The 19,320-nt window shown below is 37.7% G+C and overlaps 1 protein-coding gene across 14 annotated transcripts in view; it reads right to left on the bottom strand.

Moving 5' to 3' along the window:
- Positions 1 to 19,320, bottom strand: part of HERC1 (HECT and RLD domain containing E3 ubiquitin protein ligase family member 1) — a 188,747-nt gene that overhangs the window by 157,882 nt on the left and 11,545 nt on the right. The window contains exon 1 of one of the 14 annotated variants that reach the window (XM_078079229.1): positions 14,595 to 14,689. The exons of the other annotated variants lie outside the window; for them this stretch is intronic. The gene's annotated coding sequence lies outside the window, so the exon portion shown is untranslated. Of the gene's footprint in view, positions 1 to 14,594; positions 14,690 to 19,320 lie in introns of those variants that run through there. 14 annotated transcript variants of the gene reach the window in all.

Raw genomic sequence — 19,320 nt, 5'->3', positions numbered from 1 at the left:
CCATGGGAAAAACAACAAACTAGGAACAGAAGGAAACTACCTCAACGTAATAAAAGCCATATATGAAAACCCACAGCAAACATCATATTCAATGGTGAAAGCTTTTCCTCTAAGAATGGAAACAAGGCAAGGATGTCTACTTCCACCACTTCCATTCAACACAGTACTGGAATTTCTAATCAGAGTAATTAGGCACGAAAAATAAACAAAAGGCATCTAAAGTAGAAGAAAAGAAGTAAAGTTGTCTCTGTTCACAGAGAACTTACATGTAGAAAACCCTATTAAGTCCACAAAAAAAAAAAAAAAAAAAAAACCAACCCTGTTAGAACTCATAAATGAATTTAGCAAAGTAGCAGGACACAAAGTCAAACACACACACAAATCAGCTGCATTTCTATAACTAACAATGAACAATCTGAAAACAAAATTATGAAAACAATTCCAATTATAATAGCATCAAAAAGAATAATATACTGCGGAATTAACTTAACCGAGGTAAAAAACTTGTACAATGAAAACTACAAAACATCGCTGAAAAAAATGGATGTCGGGAAATATTCTTTCCACTAATGTGTATGTTTAATTTTTAAAAAATAAAAAGTTAATAAAGTCAGTAGGCTTTTCAATAGTTTTACTCTAAAGAACAAAATCTCTCCATGGTTGAAAAGGCCAAGAACTGGGGCGCCTGGGTGCTTAGCCTGTTAGGTGGCTGCCTTCGGCTCAGGTCATGATCCCAGCGTCCTGGGATTGAGCCCCACGGCAGCAGCGGACTCCCAGCAGGGAGTCTGCTTCTGCTTCTCCCTCTCCCTCTGCCTGCTGCTCTGCCTACTTGTGCTCTCTGTCAAATAAATAAAAACTTGAAAAAAAGAAAAAAAAAGGTCAAGAACTGACTTCTCGGGGCACCTGGGTGGCTCGGTCGTTAAGCATCTGCCTTCAGCTTGGGTCATGATCCCAGCGTCCTGGGATCGAGTCCCGCATCAGGCTCCCTGCTCCGCAGGAAGCCTGCTTCTCCCTCTCCCACTCCCCCTGCTTGTGTTCCCTCTCTCACTGTCTCTCTTGCTGTCAAAATAAATAAATAAAATCTTAAAAAAAAAAAAAAAAGAACTGACCTCTCTCCCCTGCTCTCCCTTTTATAAGCTATAACTGAGATGTTTAATTCCTGGAAGGACTCATGCTCCTTGCTTTCTATTGCAGGACCTTTGCACAGAAAGTTCCCTCTACTAAGAGCCTGCCTTCTCCATCCCACCCTCTTTCACCCAGTGAATGTCTAGTCACAAGACCTCAGTTTAAACAGCAGTGCAGGGATATACTGGGTACTCAATAATTGCTAGTTGAATTAAATGTCACTTCCTCAGTGAAGCTACCCCTGACTGCACCCATATGAGATCAGGTCCCTCTTTTAAAATACTCACCCAGTACACAGTATTTACCTTCTCAGCATTTTTCAGTTTGCGATTATATACTATTTGTGTACTTATGTGTTTAGCATCCTCTCATACTAGTCTATAAAGTCATGAGGGCAAAGATGCTTATATCCTCAGTGCTTAGCAAAGGTAAAACACATAGAGGGACCTCAATAAATATTTGCTGAATTGTGCTGAGCAATCTGCATCTATGTAGTTCATTATTTACATAGAATCCAACTTAAACCCAGTAATATTATCTTATTCTGAGCTGATACATAATGGAAGCACTTTAAAAGAACTGATTCCAAGTGTGGAAGTACCACAGACAGACCACGTGAATTCCATCTTCAGTCCATTTCTGTATACTCTTATCACTGTCTATAATTTTTGGAGTAATTCTAGTTAATTCCAAGGCTTTCATCTACCTCTCATATGCTAATGAGTATAGTCCAAATTCTCTCTCCTGAGCTCCAAACCTGAATATCCACTGCTCACATGATATACCCACTAAGATGTTCCAAAGGAATCTTAAATTCAACATGCTGAAACTGAACTTGTCATTCACCACCACTCCTCTGCCACATCAGTACCCATAAATTTATGAAGCTCTAAATTTGTGAATTTAGAGCTTCATAAAAGAAAGACATCAGTAAGGATATTTATCAAGAGCATTGATCGGGGCGCCTGGGTGGCTCAGTTGGTTAAGCGACTGCCTTCGGCTCAGGTCATGATCCCAGAGTCCTGGGATCGAGTCCCACATCGGGCTCCCAGCTCGGCGGGGAGCCTGCTTCTCCCTCTGACCCTATCCCCTCTCATGCTGTTTCTCTCTCTCTCTCTCAAATAAATAAATAAATAAAATCTTTAAAAATAAAAAAAAATAAAAAATAAAAAAAAAAAGAGCATTGATCAAGGAAGTGCAGGAGGGACACAGCCCACCTGGAAAGTTCTGCAACTGAAAACTAAGTGCACACTGTGATCCAGCTTTCCCCACCCGTACCCCAAGTGCTTCCCTTCTAGAGGGCTTCATTAGGCTGACTGATTTTGGCTCTCATTAAACCATACAAATTTTCAATGTTTAGCTGCACAAAATTAAACAGCTGATAAGAAGGAAAAAGCTTTTTTTTGTTATTATCCCTATTTACAAAGTGAGTACACTTAGAAAAAGAAGAGACTTACTGAGTTTGCTGGCAAATTGTTTTGCTACATCAATAATGAGAACTAGTCAAATAAACCAGGAAGCAGACCTGCTTATTCAGCAAGTAAAGAACTACAGACAAAATCAAATCAAACTGATGGATTTTCGCTTGTATTCAAGAACCACCGATTCACAATCCTGATGAACCAGCTAAACGCCAGGCAAAGAAAAAAAAAAACTGCTGTTGTCTTGTTTTGTTTTGTTTAATTTACAGCAATGATTTATACCACTAAAAGCCAACTGTTCTTTTTTCCACTCATGGTCCAATGCACAAATCCAAATTTAATTACATACATAAATTACCAAATTCACCAGTGAAAAGTGGGGCTGGAAAAACGACCAAAGGACTAGAAAAGAAACCAAATAGCACTATCTTTCTAAAACTGAAATAAATGAAGCAGGCTGAAGGATCTGAGACAGGGGTAGACTAATAGAACCTACAAGTGAATTTATCAAATTGGGAAGCTTTCTAACACTCTCTAGGTGAACAGAGCAATAACAGTAGCTAACATTCATTGAGCACACTGAACACTGTGCTAAAACCTTTACATGTATTATCTTATTTAATCTCAGAACAACTCTGAAATAAGTATTCTTATTATTCTGATTTTCCAGGAAAGGAAATGGAGGCAGAGAGAGGCTAAATATAGTTTGCCCAAGGTCACCCTGCCAGTAATTGATAGAGTAAGGATTCAAACCAGAGCAGTCTGATACCCAACCTTACTTAACCACTAAATCATGCTGCTGCTTATCACTGACATGGTGGTTTCGCATGTTCTAGATCACTCTAAATTTTAGAAAATTAAAAACCTCAGAAGATTTGAATCAATCAACTGCCAATTCAGTTCATTCTCAGTCCTGTTGCTATGATAAAATCCATTCCTCCCAGCTACTCTCTCAAGATCACTAAGTCATTAAATCCCAACTGGGTAACAACAACAAAATAATTTTCACAGTCCTTATCAGAAATTTGCAGGATAGAAATGCAAAGGACTGAGAATAGGACAATTTTGATAGAGAACAAAATTGAGGAATCTCCATTATGTGACTTTAAGGCTTATTTTAAGGCTATAGTAATCAAGACATGTGTGGCATCAAGACAGATCAACAGAACAGAACTGAAAGTCCAGAAACAGACCCACACATATATGGCCCATGAATTTTTAACTAAAGTGCCAAGGCAGTTTAATGGGGAAAGGATAACCTTCCACAAAAGGTGCTGGAACAACTGGATATACTTACGGGGCAAAAATGAACCTCAACCCTAATTTCACACCACATACAAAAATCAACACAGACCCATGGGGCGCCTGGGTGGCTCAGTCGTTAAGCGTCTGCCTTCGGCTCAGGTCATGATCCCAGGGTCCTGGGATCGAGCCCCGCATCGGGCTCCCTGCTCAGTGGGAAGCCTGCTTCTCCCTCTCCCACTCCCCCTGCTTGTGTTCCCTCTCTTGTTGTGTCTCTCTGTCAAATAAATAAATAAATAAAATCTTAAAAAAAAAAAAATCAACACAGACCTAAATGTAAGAGCTGAAACCATAAAAATCTCTAGAAGAGGGGCTCCTGGGTGGCTCAGTGGGTTAAGCGACCGACTCTTGATTTCAGCTCAGGTCATGATCCCAGGGTCCTGAGATTGAGCCCTGCATCAGGCTCCATGCTGGGTGTGGAGCCTGCTTAAGATTCTCTCTCTCCCTCTCTCTCTGCCCCCCCACCCCACCCCCACTCTCACGCACAAGTGTGTAGTCTCTCTCTGGGTGGGGAGTGGGGGCAGAGAGAGTGGGGGGGACTCTTGAGAAGAAAATGCAGGAAAAAATCTTAGTAACCCTGGATTAGGCAAATATTTCTTAAATAGGACTCAAAAAATCAATACATTAGACTCTCTCAAAATTAAAATGTTTTGCTCTTCAAAAAGCACTGTTAAGAAAAATGAAAAGGCAAACTCCAAACTGAAAGAAACTATTTGCAAAACATGTATCTAATAAAGGACTTGTGAATACATAAAAAGAACCCTTACAACTCAATAAAACATAATTTTTTAAATAGACAAAAAATTTGAACAGACATTTCACCAAAGATATGTAAGTGGCTAAATAAGCATAAAAAAGTATGCTCAACATTCGTCATTAGAGAAATGGAAATTAAAACTATAGTGATACTATTACAAACGCACTAAAGTGGCTAAATTTAAAGAAACAGACAATACCAAGTATGGATGAGGATGTAGAGCAACTAGAACTCCCATAAAGTGCTGGTGGTAATGTAAAATGGAAAACTTTTTGGCAGTTTATTATAAAACTAAACATACCGTACTTACTATATATATGCAGCAATTCCACTCCTTAGGGATTTGCCCAGAAAAATGAAAACACATGACCATATAAAAACTTATACCTCAAAGTCCAAAGCAGTATTCATAAAAGCCAAAAATTAGAAATTCAAATATCCATCAACAGATGAATAGACAAATAACAGTAATTTACATACTCTTGCCTTCTCTTGTCCACTTAATGCCCTAAAGTTCTGAAACCTCGTTTTCTTTGCAATATTTGTTTTTTTGTTTGTTTGTTTGTTTTTTAACATCAACCATTTCTGTTCATTGCTAAAGCTTTACTCATCATCACTATACAGAGATACTCCCAAATCCACGCCTCTGGCCAGCACCTCTGCAGTCTATGTTTTCAAATGTCTGGTGCTCTTTACAATGTCAATGCTTCCCACCCTCAATTCACTATATCCAAAATTAACTTCACCATCTCTTCCAGCTTCTCTATCTCCTCATGCTCCCCTCCCCCTTTCCTATAAAACCTTATAAAACCAGCTCCTTCTGATATATCACTCAAGTACCCAGAGTCAAAACTGTCCTTTAATCTTTGACTCAGGCCTTTCCTTTTACTCTCCAGCCTCTTTTAATATTCCCACTGGCCCCACCTTGCCTTTATAACCTGCCCTGGGAAACTGTAATGCGCTCTCAAGGAGTCTCCCCATTCCATTGCATCTACCTCCTTCTGCTAGATTAATCTTAAAGCTCAGTTCTAACCAATTCATCATTGCCCATAAAGAAGTCAATGGCTCTACCATTTCCTATGAAAGTGAATACAAGGGGCGCCTGGGTGGCTCAGTCGTTAAGCATCTGCCTTCGGCTCAGGTCATGATCCCAGGGTCCTGGGATCGAGCCCCGCATCGGGCTCCCCGCTCCACAGGAAGCCTGCTTCTCCCTCTCCCACTCCCCCTGCTTGTGTTCCCTCTCTCGCTGTGTCTCTCTCTGTCAAATAAATAAATAAAATCTTTAAAAAAAAAAAAAAAGAAAGTGAATACAAGCCATTGTTGTGGGCTTAAGTCCATCCAGGGGGAGCCAAGTTTGCCTTGCAATTTCATCTTCCACAACTCCCCTAAATATATCCCACTCTTGAAAAAGCCGAACACTTCCCACCTCTGTGCTTTTGTTCATGTTATTCCTTGTAACTGTCCTCACCTATCTAATCTTTCCCTGTCACAATCCATACTTCTTCAAAGGCCTATCTCAAAAGTCACTTCCTCCATGAAGACTTTTGTGTTTTAATCACCTTATTCACCAATACAGAATTCATCACTTCCTCCTCATAACACTCATAACCCCCGTAACACTTTGCTTACACATATTGTAACACCTGTACCCTCTGCCTGATTTATTATTTGTGCACTTGTCTTCATTACCACTAACCCACTCACCAGACTTTAGTTTTTCAAAACTGGTACTCTGTATTGTCCCTCTTTTGTCCCTTTAAGCCACTGTCAACCTACCTTTCTTGTTGCAGAGACTCAGGAACCCTCTGTAGTAGATGAATTCTGATCTAATGAGTCTACAAAAAAAATTTTTTAAGTATATAGCCCGTGGGGGGGTTATAAGGATAAATCAAATAAGAGATTACTTTCTGTCTTTTTTATTATAAGTTGAAACTCTGCCTGGAGAGAGATTTTTTTTAAGAAGACCCTCAAAATCCACTAAACCAAATCTTCCTACAAGAGCATTTTCAGTATAACATTCCTCTGCTTACGCATGTACAGTAATTTAAAATGGGTTCTGGGCTAGGCATTCTCTGTATGACCCCAGTCTCCCCACACAAACTTAATCTCTATCCTTCCTTCTATCTTCCTTCTGCTTTGTACCTTTTGAGGTTGACCTCTAGGATTGCACTGTCCAAAATCCCCTGGTTTCCAGGTGGGTTAGGCCAATGAGAGGCATTAGAAGGAAATCAGAGAATGAGAAGAAAAGGAAAGAATGGTCCTTATTTCCCTGGCTCCCTCCCCACCTCTTGGTGGGTTCTGACTTTCCTCTATGGCCACAGGTTCTATCCACTGGCTTGGCTTTCATTGTTTCAGCTCTCATCAGTCTTCCTCTTCTTGGCCCCATTGGCTTAAAAGTATCAATGGCTTCCAGATATTGCTGGACCTTGGGAACTTCACAATACCTTGTTGCTTTCTTTAATCCTACCCAAACCTCTATAACTACTCTATTTCCTGCCAGGGCCCTGAGTGATATATAGCTCCCTAGGCTTAAAATTCCTCACTCTGCTTCCCAAGGCTTATAATCCACCGTTCCCTCCAACCTATCAAATCTTAACCATCCCATGCCCCTCAGCAGCCCTCTGCTCTAATTAGGTAGGCATCCCTCCCAATCCTTACCATCACTAAGTTGGAATGTATTCATCCCTACCTCTGCACCCTTAGTCATGTATGTTGCTGCCCCCTCGAAAGCTCACCCTTCCTCTCTACCTAACAAATCCTATACTTCCTTCAGCTACTAATTCAGATCCTACCCACCCCCCCACACACACACACTTAAACCTGTTCTAACAAACTTAATCCAAATTATCTTTTCCATGTTGGAATTTCCATGTCTCTTACATAGAAGTACTGTGAAAACTGTAAAAATAAATGCTAGTATTACATTATATAGACTCTAATTGTTCACCACATATCCCCCAAAGGGAAATAATTTGAACTATTTTAAGTTCCTTCTTTCGTATTCCATCGTGGAAGTTAGTATAACATTAGAAATACAGTAACTCTGGTTGGCAAAATGCAATAAACAAAAATACATCACCACAATGTTCTACTATAAAAAGTTTGTGGTAACTAGCTATAAGCAAATTAACTATGTATTTAATGATTCTGCTTTCAATGTAATGATTTCAAACTATGTCTGCTAGCGACCTTAGGCAGTTTTTATTTTTTTTTATTTTTTAAGATTTTATTTATTTGACAGAGACACAGAGAGAGAGGGAACACAAGCAGGGGGGAGTGGGAGAGGGAGAAGCAGGCCTCCCACGGAGCAGGGAGCCCGATGCGGGGCTCGATCCCAGGACCCTGGGATCATGACCTGAGCCGAAGGCAGACGCTTAACTACTGAGCCACCCAGGCGCCCCTGGGCAGTTTTTAGAAGATCAACGCACTTTTTAATGAAAGAATCTTTGGGAACGAAAGAGTAAAGCAAGTTATGCACTTGCCAAGTTCAACAAGCTGTTATGCAAATAGATTAGTCTATTTAGTCCAGAAATACAAAGAGAAATCAGCACATGCAGGATACCTTTAAGTTGTAGCTGACTAGAGGCCATGAACCAGACAATACACTTCAACAATAAAAGATTTTCGAGAGGCATGAAAAGGCCAGTGGTCTTCATCATATACTGTTTGTAGAAAAAAATCTCCCCCTTCTTCAGAACCATCAATTTGCTGGCATCTAAAACCTAAGTCATGTTAATCATAACATCTTTTGGTAAATTTATCCTCACTGAATTCCCAACGACATATCCAATTTACACTTCAAGAACTCATTCTTACGAGGCTCCCTAAAATAAAAAATGGAGACATAACTAAAATGCAAGAAAAGGGTACTATCGCTAGCTCCTAACACAATCTCAGAATATGTGAATATGATTTTGAGGAGAAAAAAAACTTAAAAGACTGTATGAAAGCTCTAATGGTATCAAAAGATATGGAGGGGAGGGCTTAATAGTACCAAATGTTAACTAGCTTCAAAGTAACTTTTTTATCTCTTCATCCAAAAAGAAAACAAAGAAAGGGATGTACTCCTACAACCTTCACTAATGAACTAAGGTCAGTCCTGTTTGCATATTTTTAAAAAATCTCTGTAACTATATGTTAATTTTAACAAAGGCATTTCAGTTTATTACTACTAGGAACTTGACAAGAATGTGCAAATTTCTCCATAGTAGGAAGGTCTGCTACATACAAAGCGCAGGGCTCCTAAAGGACTCAGAACCCAGAAGAGGATAAGGGTATGTGAAGAATTACAATACAACATGACAACGCTGCATAACAAAGTTACCCAGCAGGAGCTATGGATAATACTAAGGGAATGAAGGGAAGGACGGAGTAGCCAGGACACAACAGACACCCTAAAAGTTGAGTTGAGACATGAGAGCCTAAAATAGAAGAGCAATAAGGTATCTGGTTTGTGAGAAGACAAATTTTAAGGATACTGAAAAGATATACTTAATGAGACTAGGCTCAATCAACATTTTCACATTGCAATTTTAATTAAAAAACAAGGCATTGCTTAAACTAAGAATATCCTATTCACTGCAGCCTTGTTGAGAATAGCAAAAAGAAAAAAAAAGGTAAAAAACAAAAAGGGGAAACAACCTAAAATCGACCAATAAAAACTGGTTAAATGAATTATATACATACACTGGGAATCAAGGTAATCATCAAAATGAATGAGGAAGATCTACAATTATCTGGAACGTATTAAATTGGAATGATAACAATGATATAAGTTAAAAATACATTAAGATGTAGACCAAGCAATTCCACTTCTAGGTATGTACCCAAAGAAACTAAAAGCAGGGACTCAAACAGATATTTATATTCCCATGTCCACAGCAGCATTATTCACAGTAGCCCAAAGGCAGAAACAACCCAAGTGTCCATCAACAGATGAATGGATAAATAAAACATGTTACACACACACACACACACACACACACACACACACACAAAATGGAATTTTACCCAGCCATGAAAAGAAATGAAATTTTGATATATGTTACATGGACGGACCTTGAAAGTATTGTATTTAGTGAAATAAGCCAGACACAGAAGAACAAATTTATGATTCCCCCTTTATGAGGCACCAAGGATAGGGAAATTCATAGATAAAGTACCAAAGAGGTTACAGGGGCTTTGGGGGAGAGGAAGAGGGAATTATTATTTAATGGGTACAGAGTTTTTCTTGGGGATGATGAAAAAGTTTTGGATATAGACAGCAGTGATGGTTATACAACACTGTAAACACATTTAATGCCAGTGAATTGTACACCTCACAAATGGTTAAAATTATAAGTGTTATTTTACTATAATAAAAAAAAAAAGATTTAGAATACTCTGTAGTATCTACAATTTGTGTAAAAAGAAATAAAAATGAGAGAATATATATGAATGCATGACTGGAAGGGTTTAGAACTTCTGAAAAGATTCAAAAAGAAACTGGCAACAGTTAATTCTGGAAAAAATTGGAAAGGGAAATAGAACATGAATAGGACACATGCATTTTGCTGTGACCTCCTTTGTACCATGTGAACTTCTTACTATGTACACATATTGTTTAATAATTTTTTTATTTAAAAAAAAGAATTACCACATAAGGGTAATCTTCCCATGGATGCCAAGACCACTGGAAAAGGCTGTGGGAGAAATGATTTTCACACAATCTCAAAATACCACCCCTAGATTACATACTAGTTACAAAGGGGAAAAAAATGTGCGTTTACAATGAACTGATCTAGTAGTAGTCACCACCTTAAGTGATCAAAGTTAGCATCACCTAAAATGTTAAAAAAAAAAAAAAAAAGGCATTAAGTGCCTCCTGAGGTGATGTTAGAAGTATGCAGCATCTATATAGTGCTCATGCAATTAATGTTTAACCTGAATATACAGTCTTAAAGAAACAATCAGCAAATTCATATTGTAGGACATTATGTAAGACAAATGGCCTAGATTCTTCAATAAAGTTAATGTCACTTAAAAAAAAAAAAAGACAGAGGATTGTTCTAGATTAAAAGAGACTAAAGAGAAATAAAACCCAAAAGCAATCTATCAATGTGATTGCATCTGAGATCAGGAAAAAAAAAAAAGTTATAAAAGATAGAGGGGAAACAAACAGAAAACTTCGTATCAGGTAATAATGAATTCTTATTATTTTCCTTAGGTGTGACAAAGGTATGAAGCTGTGTTGAAGAATGTCCTTATTTTTAGGAGACATACACTTGAAGTATGCAGGGGAAGTATCCTGGTGACTATAACTTACTCTCACTTAAAACAAAGTGTGTGTGTGTGTGTGTGTGTGTGTGTGTGTGTGTGTGTGTGTGTGTGTTTAGAGAAAAGAAAAAAGCAATTGCAGCAAAATGTTACAATTTTTGAAACAAGGTGAAAAGTATATGGGTGTTTATTTGTACTATTCAACTTTTCAATAGATTTAAGAAATTTTCAAAATAAAAGTTTGAGGAAGAACTGATCAGGAACAACTGAGCCCCAGTGATGTAAAGAAAGAAAAAAGATTATCTTTTACAATAAAAGTATACATAAGAGTTAAATTATAAGTATGATTTTTCCGTAATTAACTATGTCCTTCCTGATGGAGCATATGTAATAAACTCATGTATTCCCAGGAGTATCTGTAGTAAGCAAATCTCATTTTTAATTTCCTTGCTACATAAATCATTTTCCTTTAAGCAATCACAGTGATATATCATCTCTAAAAATTCAAGAGTTAGATTTGTAGTCTTACTCAAAAAGAAGCAGACAAAAAACTCCCATAAATATCAACACTAAGTAGCCTATTCTTCCTAGAAGGAAAATAAAAGCCAGACAGCAAGATGACAAGTTTACCTTGGTGTGTGCTTTATACAAACTGCACAGAAGGAAGCTAAAAGGCAGGGAATAGCTTGGGCTCAAAAAAAAAAGAGAAGGCATAACTTTCCATCTCTTAAATCTTCAACCCACATCTTCATTGTTTTAAAACAGTATGAATTCCTGTATCAGAAAACACCTATGCAAATCTCTATTACAACATGACTGGAAGTAAATTAGAAAACTGATTTAGAAATAAGCTTAGCTATCAGAATATGTGTTCTGTCTTGAGAATTCACTTATAAACAAAACAAGGAAGTCACATTATGAAGACCTGACTCAGAAGGAAATGGAAAGGAAGCTTTGTCTTGTTCCCTCATCTTCAATCCTCCCTCCCTCCTAAAAATCTCAGGTTGACAGAAAATAGCAGAATTTGAAAATAAGTCCATCCCTGTGGAACTAATCCAGCTGTAAGCTTATTATACATACACTTCTATGAATTTATATATTTTGATAAGAAGTTTTTAAAACATTTCTTAATGGAAAAAAATTTTTTAATGAGGGGCGCCTGGGTGGCCTTCAGCTCAGGTCATGATCCCAAGCTCCTGGGATCAAGCCTCACATCGGGTTCCCTGCTCAGCGGGGAGTCTGCTTCTCCTTCTCTCTGCCCTTCCCCCGACTCATGCTCTCTAATAAAACACTGTTAAAAAACTTATTTTTTTTTTTTAAAGATTTTATTTATTTGAGAGAGAGAGAATGAGAGACAGAGAGCATGAGAGGGAGGAGGGTCAGAGGGAGAAGGAGACTCCCTGCCGAGCAGGGAGCCCGATGCCGGACTCGATCCCGGGACTCCAGGATCATGACCTGAGCCGAAGGCAGTCGCTTAACCAACTGAGCCACCCAGGTGCCCCCACTGTTAAAAATTTTTTAAAAATTTTTTAATGAAATACCTAGGCTCAAGTCTAACAAAACATGTAAAGGACCTAAATGCTGAAATTACAAGACACACAGATGAAAGATACCAAAGGAGATCTAAATAAATGGAGAGACATACCTTGTTCCTAGATTGGAAGACTAAATATACAAATATCAGTTCTCCTCCAAATTGATCTACAGACAAGCTTATTTTTTTTAAGATTTTATTTTTTAATTTTTTTTATGTAATCTCTACCCCCAACTTGGGGCTCAAACTCACGATCCGAGATGAAGAGTTGCATGCTTTATCGACTGAGCCAGCCAGCCACCCCTAGACAAGCTTATTTTAAAATTTATATAGAAAGGAGGGCGCCTGGGTGGCTCAGTTGGTTAAGCAACTGCCTTCGGCTCAGGTCATGATCCTGGAATCCCGGGATCGAGTCCCGCATCGGGCTCCCTGCTCGGCAGGGAGTCTGCTTCTACCCTCCTCCCTCTCATGCTCTCTGTCTCTCATTCTCTCTCTCAAATAAATAAATAAATAAATCTTTAAAAAAAATAAAATAAAAAAAATAAAAAATAAAATTTATATAGAAAGGAAAAGTTTCTAGCATAGCTAAACTGTAAGCCTTACCATCAACTTAGAACCAACAAGAAAATACTGAGACATGTAAATAAAATATAACCCAATCCTCAAAAAGAAAAGTATTTTTAAAATAAGACCAACCCCAATATTTGCTTGGGCAAAGAGAGTGATTAACAAAGCAAATTACTAGGTGCTGTCAATAATACAGAAAGCAAGATTTGCTGAAGAATTGACTTCAGGTACAAAAATCTATTCCACAACACAACAGACTCCTTTCCTCTCCCTACCACTCCAAAAGTACAGATAATCAGAGATGGTTATATACACACCCACTCATACACACTAAAAGAGCACATATAATACAATGCTCCAGAAGAGCCGTGCTTTATTCTTCTTAATGCTTATCTGAACATTAAGGTCTGAGTTACTTATCTTTTGATCCAGTATAATGTAAAAATAAGTTTTTTTCCCCCAAATTCTACCATAAAATGAAGCTTTATAATATTCATTGCCTCCTTCAGCTAACCTAATCCCAAACGGGATTCGCCTAGCCTTTACTAAGAGGTCAGCTTTTAAAGTATGTGTGTGGTATAACTATACATCCCAATCTGCCCAAGATATTACCATTTTATGCCAGTCGTCCTGCACACACCCTTTTACTATGGTAGAGGCAAAAGACCAAGTACCTATGGATAGTCTCTTTTAAGAATACAGTATTTTGGGGTGCCTGGGTGGCTCAGTAGGTTAAGCGGCTGCCTTTGGCTTGGGTCAAGATCCCAGGGTCCTGGGATAGAGCCCCACGTTGGGCTCCCTGCTCGGCGGAGAGCCTGCTTCTCCCTCTCCCTCTGCCTGCCTCTCTGCCTGCTTGTGCTCTCTCTGTCAAATAAATAAATAAAATCTTAAAAAAAAAAAAATACGGTATTTCAAGTTATAAAACAATATGTAGAGAATTTTGAAAAAAACTCCCTATACGTATAAAAAGAGTTAGAAAAAAATCTGGAGAACTACACATTAGAATTTAACAGTGGTTAATCTGCACAGGTGAACAGTTTTTACCTTTTGCTTTGTATTTCCCTATGCTGTCTAAAAATATTTTTTTTTTACAATTGCATATATTACCTTTCACATCTAGGAGAGAATTATTCCCACTCGTTAAAATGTAGCTTTCTTTCTGATCCAAATCCTCATTTCAAAAGCACACTCTACTCATAAATATATTTTATTCATCAAGAACTGAGGCAATGTGATATATATATGTATATACATATATGTACATACATTTATGTGTATATATATGCACATATATATGCACGTGCACACACATATATAGTGTGGAACACTTTAGCTTTTAAAATGCAGAAAATCTAACTTCAAGAGCCAGTCTTGCTGTGGAAAAATGTAGTACCTACCTCCCTTTCAGAGTTGTTTAGAGGATCAAACAAGAATCCATGTGAAAGTACTTTAATGCAATACACTAATGTGAACTATTATTACTACAAGCACATGAACAAACTATGTAAACTCGTATTTCATATATAAAGTAAGGGGGTCTTATTACGTGAGTTCCAATTCCCTTCTGGTATTAACAGTGTCCTCTTAGCTCAGCCTTCTACCTACATCTAATCTATCTCTTTGGGAGGTATACCTTTTTTATGGATAATCGTTCCCGGGTCTCCATGTTTCCTATCTTCACTAGGACAGAGCCAGCTCTCCACATTCTTCTCTTATGGCTCTGATTGCCTGAAAGTGAAAGAAAATATGTCTGTTCCCTCCAAAAGATGTTAAAATCTTATTTATATTTTATGATCTGCCATATGTTGCAATGTAGAGTAGTGGCTAGGCACATGAACCCTGGAGCCAGACTGCCTAGGTTCAGAACCAGGCTCTGCTGTGTCACCAACTCTGCAATGTAACCTTGAACAATTTATTTAATCTCTCTGTGCCTCAATTTGCTCATCTGTAAAACTGAGGTAACAACAGCACATCAGCGCATAAAGTTGTAAAACAGTTGTAAAAACAGTGCCTGACATATAGTAAATGTTATATATGACGTTAGTCCTTTTCTAATACTGCTTCTCTAAAAGTATAATGCTTATAGGCTAAGCTAAAACAAGCAACCAACATATGTCTCTCGCTTTTTTCTCACTGAAAAATGTCTTTTATTTACCTATCAAAATGTCTCCACTAACTGTAGTGAAGTCATCATCAGCCATTTTTCATTATTCTTTGTTCAAATCCTCTAAGCCAATATTTCCCAAAATTTGTTTCCTTCAGAAAATTTGTTTCACTAGTTCTTCAAGATGTTATGAGGTGGGAAAAAAAAGGTTCAGTGATCAAGTAAATTGGGAAAAGGCTGTGTTAATGTTAAACAGGTTTCTTTTACATATTAATATGCACTATTACATTCCAAGAGAGCATAAAATGCACAATGTTCACCAAGTTTATTTGACCCCAAAACCCTTTTGTCAAGGGGCCAGATTGCTGCTCCAGATCTTTACAACCTTTAACACAAAATATTTTATGTTACATAAACTCAACATGTTTAAAACCTAATTCAAACACAAGGCCTGTTCTCAAATTCCTGCTGAGAAATCTGGCTCAAGAAACCAGTAATTGCTGCCCTGCACTAATCACTTTTGAAATTTCTGAATATGAACACTGACTTCTAAAAAGAACAGACACCAATGGCCAGCTAGCTACACATGCTAAGTCACAAGATATTATCTCATGATGGCATGTTAACTTATTTATTGGCCAAACATCCTTTAAACAAAGTCTAATTATTCAATATTCCTAAGTAGTCTCTGAATTTCCAATAATAAAGACTTGTACTCTTCCCTTAAAGGAATCCCACCACAGAACCTTGTCAATCATCCCAGAACCAGCTCAGGCATAAATACAATGCCCTATAAATATACAATCTACATTGCTGAAAAACTATCCAAAAGAACACCACTTAATACATGAAAAAGAAAAAAGAATTTCACTATTTTGCAATCCCTGATGAATTGATAAATCTAAACAATGATCATCAATAGCTGCTAACATCCAAAGAGATAATAAGACCTTATGTACCTCCTTATGTACACAAACCACTCTAATGAAGTACTCCTACAATAAGAACAAAACTCTGACAAATCTATCAATTTACAGGAAATCAGTGGACAGAATAACGTATTAAATGACATTACAGAAATGCAATCAGCAAAATGAGACTATGGGAAACTTCTCAGAGCAAACAACAGAGTCTCTTTTAACAAAAAACTATAAGGAAGAAAAAGAAAGATATATACACATACATATATATACGCACACATACAAGTATGTATGTAAAATAATCAGAAAAATATGAAACTGATTACATATTTGGTGATATAAAGAACTTGCTATAAATTTGTTTTGGTATGATAATGGTATTTTGCTTATTTTATGAAAAGAGAGAGACTCTTAGAAATCCAAACTGAAGGGCGCCTGGGTGGCTCAGTTGGTTAAGCGACTGCCTTTGGCTCAGGTCATGATCCTGGAGTCCCAGGATCGAGTCCCACATCAGGCTCTCTGCTCAGCGTGGAGTCTGCTTCTCCTCTGACCCTCTCTCCTCTCATGCTCTCTCTCTCTCTCTCAAATAAATAAAATCTTTAAAAAAAAAGAAAGAAAGAAATCCAAACTGAAATATCTGAAATTTACAAATTAAAAATGTCTATGCTTAGGATTCGGTTCAAAAGAGTCCAGGGATTGGGGGTGGGGTGGTAGTGAACAGAAATACAGAGGAAACAAGACTGCCTATAACTCCTGAAGCTCAATTATGAGTACATGGGAGCTCTTTATACTATTCTTTCTGTTTTATATTAACATGTTTAAAATACTTTGTGGGCGCCTAGGTGGCTCAGTTGGTTAAGCGACTGCCTTCGGCTCAGGTCATGATCCTGGAGTCCCTGGATCGAGTCCCGCATCGGGCTCCCTGCTCGGCAGGGAGTCTGCTTCTCCCTCTGACCCTCCCCCCTCTCATGTGCTTGCTCTCTCTCATTCTCTCTCTCTCAAATAAATAAATAAAAAATCTTTAAAAAAATAAAAAATAAAAAATAAAATACTTTGTAATAAAATGGTTTTTTTTAAATGCTATCTGGGAATTGAATTACCTGCCTAGGACTGCAAATAGTCTCTACATATTCCCACAATAGATTAATGCACAGTCAGGCATAAGTGAATATAAACTGTCCATGATCAAATTATATTTATAAAGTACTATAAGAAATCATTTGACATGAATTTCATTAATATTCAACATGCTAAACTCTCTTATATAATTACTGTTATTTGCAAGCCTGTTTCTATCTAACCAATTTATAGCTTTTTATGAAAAAAATAGTGTTTCAGTATACTTTTTTAGTTTTTATTTATTAAATAAAGCAACAGTCACAAAAAACTTGCAGACAATATTGCAGAGTCATCACTATCTTTCTAGTCCTAGTGGCCTATGGTACTTCTAGAATTTATCATCAGCAGACTTAATTGCATAAGTGCACCAGCTCACTGAGCTCCAAAAGAACAAGTTTTATCTTGTGTACGAAAACTCTTCCCTGCCTTCCTACTCTGAAATAAAGAGCCAAACCAACAGATGGCAGAACAAGAGGGAGGGGGTGGTGATAAGGAGGCAGTTATAAGAGAGCACCAGAGAAAAAGAAAATAACACTGAGAGCTGAAAGATATAAGAATTTAAGAATACAAAATATTCAGCAATTCCTTAGATTTTTGCAAAACAAAGTCACATTTTGTCAATCATCAACTACTTTAAAGTGAAGTGATTCTGTGAATTTGCATCTGACTTTAATAAAGAGTTTTGAAAAGTCCCTCTTAATATCTAAGACCAATTTAAGTTAACCAAAGCAATTCAAAATATTTCCAAAATAAACAAGAAAAAGAGGGGACCTACTGAACTTTTATCAGCATTTCATTACCGCTGTACATTCACATTAGCCTTTTCAGAAGCTACCAAACTGGTTTTTTTTTTACTTCAAAAAGGTAAAGCACTCTACCTCTATCCTAATCTAAAATACAATCAAAAAAAGCATCAACATTACTGCACCCTAACTGGTAGAAGGTTTTCATTAAAATATTAGTTTGAAAACATTACAATAGTGTTGCAATTAGAATTACAGCTTTAATCTAACTTATATTTCTTAAAAACAGCTAGGCTTTCAGTATAACATTAAGAACATGCCAATTACAACAGGCCACCTTTGCCCAATCATCATGCCAAGTTATCTTCTGCTTCCAGGTTAAGCAATTTATAATCACCTATTTAAGAGATCAAGCCCATTAACACCATACAATGCAAAAGTCCAGGGGCGCCTGGATGGCTCAGTCAGTTAAGCGTCTTCCTTCAGCTCAGGTCACAATCCCACGTAGGGCTCCCTGCTCAGCTCTGCTCACTCGTGCTCTCTTTCAAATAAATAAAACATTAAATAAACAACAACAACAATGCGGAAGTCCACCACTCACACTCTGGCAGTTGAGCAAAGAAATAGCAACCCCCTTTATGAATAGAGAACCTAATAAAAGAAGGTCTAGCAATTAGAGGTTATTCAAGGGCTCATTCCTCAAAGCTACCTCTGTGGTAGCTTGTCAAATATCAGAATACCTTCCCTGTCTATCTCACAGAGGTATTATGAAGATCAACTGAGAAAATGGTTACCAAAGTACTTTGCAAACTAGAAGCCATGTACACTACAGAAATATGTATGTGTGTGTATACATAGGTGCACACACACACAAATATAAGTCATTACTATTTCACTACCTGATTGCACTCTAGACAGTCTGCAGACTAAACTTGCTCCTTAATATCATTAGGTTTCAAGGTCTACCAAGAAAAACTTCATATTCCAGGGCATAAAGATTCACTAATATTTACCTTTCTATAGCAATGTTCAATCCTTATACCAATTACTGTTTTCGTCTAACATCTATTCGCCCTCTTTGGCAGAACAGAACTAGAAACATTCTTTAAGAATTCAAAGCAACATGTGGCACCTAAATTCTGTCTGTCACAATGAGTTCCTCAACACCTATGTAGAATGGTCTTGCCCAAATATTAGTTGGGTAGGATTTTATTTTATTTTTCTTAAAGATTTATTTATTTGAGAGAGAAAGAGAGAGCAAGCGTGTGCATGTGTGCACATGGGGGGGGGTGGATCTTAAGCAGACTCCCTGCTGAGTGAGGAGCCCCGATGTGGGGTTCCATCTCATGACCCTGAGATCATGACCTGATACGAAATCAAGGAGTCTGATGCTCAATGGACTGAGCCACCCAAGCGCCCAGTGGGATAGGATTTTAGATCAACCAAAACCATCACATTGAGGTTCGCCACTTC

This window comes from Halichoerus grypus, chromosome 8, assembly GCF_964656455.1.
Source record: "Halichoerus grypus chromosome 8, mHalGry1.hap1.1, whole genome shotgun sequence".
Classification (NCBI taxonomy): domain Eukaryota; kingdom Metazoa; phylum Chordata; class Mammalia; order Carnivora; family Phocidae; genus Halichoerus; species Halichoerus grypus.
The sequence above is the reverse complement of the archived record's forward strand: the minus strand, read 5'-3'. Positions and strand labels throughout refer to the sequence as shown.